The following is a 5,792-nucleotide window of genomic DNA, read 5'->3' on the forward strand; positions in this document are numbered from 1 at the left end:
TTCCTATGACTATGAGATTATGCAACTCCCGTTTACCGGAGGAACACTTTGTGTGCTACCAAACGTCACAACGTAACTGGGTGATTATAAAGGTGCTCTACAGGTGTCTCCGAAGGTACTTGTTGGGTTGGCGTATTTCGAGATTAGGATTTGTCACTCCGTTTGTCGGAGAGGTATCTCTGGGCCCACTCGGTAATTGTAACGCCCACGATGCGGCTATATCTCCCACGTGTCGAGGCACGACTTAGAGGCATAACCGCATTGTGGTTTTGTCGCAAGAAGGGTCATCTTCACACAATCCCATGTAATGAACAAGAATGGGATAAAGAGAGTTGGCTTACAATCGCCACTTCACACAATACATAGATATAATCCATACATCATCCAAAATACACACATAGACCGACTACGGTCAAAATCCATATGAAAAATAAGATAACCCCAAATGCTAGATCCCCGATCGTCCCAACTAGGCTCCACTACTGATCATCAGGAAAAGACACATAGTAACGACCACGTTCCTCGTCGAATTCCCACTTGAGGTCGATCCCATCATCTGCACTGGCATCGTCGGCACCTGCAACTGTTTTGGTAGAATCTGTGAGTCACGAGGACTCAGCAATCTCACACCCGCGAGATCAAGACTATTTAAGCTAATAGGAAAGGATTGTGTAATGAGGTGGAGCTGCAGCAGGCACTAAGCATATATGGTGGCTAACATACGCAAAAGAGAGCGAGAAGAGAAGCAACGGAACGGTCGTCATCTGGTAATGACCAAGAAGTGATCCTGAACTCCTACTTACGTCATTCATAACTCAAACTGTGTTCACTTCCCGGACTCCGCCGAGAAGAGACCATCACGGCTACACACACAGTTGATGTATTCTAAATTGGGTCAAGTGACAAGTTCTCTACAACCGGACATTAACAAATTCCCATCTGCCTCATAACCGCGGGCACGGCTTTCGAAAGATAATACCCTGCAGGGGTGTCCCAACTTAGCCCATCATAAGCTCTCACGGTCAACGAAGGATAAACCTTCTCCCAGGAAGACCCGATCAGTCTCGGAATCCCGGTTTACAAGACATTTCGACAATGGTAAAACAAGACCAGCAAAGCCACCCGAATGTGCCGACAAATCCCGATAGGAGCTGCACATATCTCGTTCTCAGGGCACACCGGATAAGCGAAGCGTACCGGTACCAACATAACCCAAGTTGCCAAGGGACGGTCCCGCACGGTGCTCTAGTTTGGACCAGCACTCAGAGGAACACTGGCCCGGGGGTTAAAATAAAGATGACCCATCGGGCTCGCGAAAACCCTAGGGAAAAGGCTTAGGTGGCAAATGGTAAAACCAAGGTTGGGCCTTGCTGGAGGAGTTTTATTCAAGGCGAACTGTCAAGGGGTCCCATAAATCACCCAACCGCGTAAGGAACGCAAACTCAAGGAACATAATACCGGTATGACGGAAACTAGGGCGGCAAGAGTGGAACAAAACACCAGGCATAAGGCCGAGCCTTCCACCCTTTACCAAAAATATAGATGCATTAATTAAATAAGAGATATTGTGATATTCCAAAAATATCCATGTTCCAACATGGAACCAACTTCAACTTCACCTGCAACTAACAACGCTATAAGAAGGGCTGAGCAAAAGCGGTAACTTAGCCAAACAACGGTTTGCTAGGAAAGAATGGTTAGAGGCTTGACATGGAAAAATATGGGAGGCATGATATAGCAAGTGGTAGGTAGCGCAGCATGGCAACAGAACGAACAACTAGCAAAACAAAGATAGAAGTGATTTCGAGGGTATGGTCATCTTGCCTGCACGGTTCTCAGAGTTGTCGAAAGCTTGATCCTCGTAAGCGTACTCAACAGGTTCCTCGTTCACGAACTCGTCTCCCGGCTCTACCCAAGACAAGAACACAAGCAACGGAACCACAATCAATCATGGGAAAATGCACAAACAACATGATGCAATACATGAACGATATGCAAGATATGATATGCGATGCATATGCGTGCTCTGGAAGAAAAATGATGAACAAGGCAGTAACTTGGAAAACCAAGCATGTCACTGGAAAGATGAGATGATTTCGGTTGAAATCGATATAAAGATCACCGGAAACGGATGCACGGTTTGCAAATGGCAAGCCAAACAAGAATGACACGAATCTGCGATTAACAGCATGATAGCACTTAGAATCCAAGAAGAAACTATGCTACAGCACTCCAACGTAGCAACAAAGCATATGACAGTAATCTACAGGAGATGCTTGACAAAAGATGAACACTGAGCTACGGCTAGTTCACACCACAGCAGATTCAAACAAGCATGGCAAAAGTGCAAAAGATAATAGGTTCACAGACTTAGAGAAATTACTGGGCATGCCTGAAACAACATCAGGTAGCAATGTTCAGAGCATGAAATCAACATGCTACAGGAACTTAACATGGCAAAACAAGACATGGTAGTATTCTACTAAATGTATATGACAAAAGTCCCTTACTGACCATAAGCCAAAAAGGACCAGAAGATATGATGGCACCATGTAAACATAGCAAGTTTCGTTAACAGGTTTCAGACTTGGCAGAAAACAGAGCATGGCAGAAACAATAATATGAAGGCATCTTGGTGAGCTTGATGCACTCACCACAAGGCAATGCATGACAAAACAAGCATACCTACAGCACGATGGCCTGTTTATGAAGCTATCCATGGCAAGAGAAAATACATAGCATGTATGAAAACAACTACAACAAGCTTGGCAAAACACGTAAACAATCTGCCAGAAATATTTTATAGCAAAAGTAGAGCAATATTGAGTCATGCAATGGCACTCTATAATTGCAAACAAAGGCATGAATGGATCAATTACAACAATAGCTACAAAACATCCTTACTGAACATTTCCAAAATAAGCATGGATATCTCTGTAGCCACATGGATACATAGCAACAAAATAACAGCAGACAGAGAAATCACCAAGTCCCTGAAATCAGAAACATCACGAGGCCTAGTTTGCATGCTTGTGCTAGTCACCACAGAGATCACAAAAATACATGGCATACACCTCTGTAAAGATGGCATGGCATACAACAAAACACATGTAGAGCTCATGCCCATAAGATGCACAGATTAAATACAACAAAAATAACAAATCCTCAAGTTCTGATAAGTAACAGCAGTTAACAGCAACTAGCACTCTTGCACCAGAGATTTGGGCATCAATATGGACTCAAATGAACATGGTGCAATGGAACAAAATGAAGAGCATCTCGAGACGAACAATTCGATATATTACACGCACGAAACGGAGCTATATGCAGAGAGTTATGATGTGTTGAACAGGTGCACATACTGTAAAAATAAAATGACGAGAGAAAAATCGAGAGGGAGAAAAGAGGTCAACCGCGCGTTGACCCGATCTGGATCGGGATCACGGGCTCGGCGCGGCTCGCCGGGGTTGGGGAAGAGGAGGCGCTGGCGGGGAGAGGACGGGGCACCGGAGGAAGGAGGCCGGGGCGCGGTCGCCGGAGACGTGTCTCGGTCATGTCTACATAGTTCTCGAACCCGTAGGGTCCGCACGCTTAAAGTTACGACGACAGTTATATTATGTGTTTATATGTTTTGATGTACCGAAAGTAGTTCGGAGTCCCGGATGTGATCACGGACATGACGAGGAGTCTCGAAATGGTCGAGACATGAAGATTGATATATTGGACGACTATATTCGGACACCGGAATGGTTCCGGGGGTTATCGGATATATATACCGGAGTACCGGGGGGTTACCGGAACCCCCCGGAGGTTATTGGGCCTCATGGGCCCAATTGGTGGAAGAGGAGAGGCGGCCAAGGGGCAGTCGCGCGCCCCTCCCCCCCCCCCAAGTCCGAATTGAACAAGGAGGGGGCGGCGCCCCCCTTTCCTTTCCCCCTCTCTCTCCTTCCCTCTCCTCTCCTAATCCAACAAGGAAAAGGGAGGGAGTCCTACTCCCGGTGGGAGTAGGACTCCTCCTGGCACGCCCCTCCTGGCCGGCCGCCTCTCCCCCCTTGCTCCTTTATATACGGGGGCAAGGGGGCACCCTAGAAACACAACAATTGATCTGTTGATCTTTTAGCCATGTGCGGTGCCCCCCTCCACCATAGTCCACCTCGATAATACTGTAGCGGTGCTTAGGTGAAGCCCTGCGTCGGTAGAACATCATTATCGTCATCACGCTGTTGTGCTGACGAAACTCTCCCTCAACACTCGGCTGGATCGGAGTTCGAGGGACGTCATCGGGCTGAACGTGTGCTGAACTCGGAGGTGCCGTGCGTTCGGTACTTGATCGGTCGGATCATGAAGACGTACGACTACATCAACCACGTTGTGCTAACGCTTCCACTTTCGGTCTACGAGGGTACGTGGACAACACTCTCCCCTCTCGTTGCTATGCATCACCATGACCTTGCGTGTGCGTAGGAATTTTTTTGAAAATTACTACGTTCACCAACAGTGGCATCCGAGCCAGGTTTTATGTGTAGATGTCATATGCACGAGTAGAACACAAGTGAGTTGTGGGCGATACAAGTCATACTGCTTACCAGCATATCATACTTTGGTTCGGCGGTATTGTTGGATGAAGCGGCCCGGACCGACATTACGCGTACGCTTACGCGAGACTGGTTCTACCGACGTGCTTTGCACACAGGTGGCTGGCGGGTGTCAGTTTCTCCAACTTTAGTTGAACCGAGTGTGGCTACGCCCGGTCCTTGAGAAGGTTAAAACATCACCAACTTGACAAACTATCGTTGTGGTTTTGATGCGTAGGTAAGAACGGTTCTTGCTAAGCACGTAGCAGCCACGTAAAACTTGCAACAACAAAGTAGAGGACGTCTAATTTGTTTTTGCAGGGCATGTTGAGATGTGATATGGTCAAGGCATGATGCTAAATTTTATTGTATGAGATGATCATGTTTTGTAACCAAGTTATCGGCAACTGGCAGTAGCCATATGGTTTTCACTTTATTGTATGCAATGCAAACGCCCTGTAATGCTTTACTTTATCATTAAGCGGTAGCGATAGTCGTAGAAGCATAAGTTGGCGAGACGACAACGATGCTACGATGGAGGTCAAGGTGTCGCGCCAGTGATGATGGTGATCATGACGGTGCTTCGGAGATGGAGATCACAAGCACAAGATGATGATGGCCATATCATATCACTTATATTGATTGCATGTGATGTTTATCTTTTATGCATCTTATCTTGCTTTGATTGACGGTAGCATTATAAGATGATCTCTCACTAAATTATCAAGGTATAAGTGTTCTCCCTAAGTATGCACCGTTGCGAAAGTTCTTCGTGCTGAGACACCACGTGATGATCGGGTGTGATAGGCTCTACGTTCAAATACAACGGGTGCAAAACAGTTGCACACGCGGAATACTCAGGTTAAACTTGACGAGCCTAGCATATAACAGATATGGCCTCGGAACACTGAGACCGAAAGGTCGAGCGTGAATCATATAGTAGATATGATCAACATAGTGATGTTCACCATTGAAACTACTCCATCTCGCGTGATGATCGGACATGGTTTAGTTGATATGGATCACGTGATCACTTAGAAGATTAGAGGGATGTCTATCTAAGTGGGAGTTCTTAAGTAATATGATTAATTGAACTTAAATTTATCATGAACTTAGTCCTGGTAGTATTAGCATATCTATATTGTAGATCAATAGCTCGCGTTTTGCTCCCCTATTTTATTTTGATATGTTCCTAGAGAAAACTAAGTTGAAAGATGT

This window comes from Aegilops tauschii, chromosome 7 (assembly GCF_002575655.3).
Source record: "Aegilops tauschii subsp. strangulata cultivar AL8/78 chromosome 7, Aet v6.0, whole genome shotgun sequence".
Taxonomy (NCBI): domain Eukaryota; kingdom Viridiplantae; phylum Streptophyta; class Magnoliopsida; order Poales; family Poaceae; genus Aegilops; species Aegilops tauschii.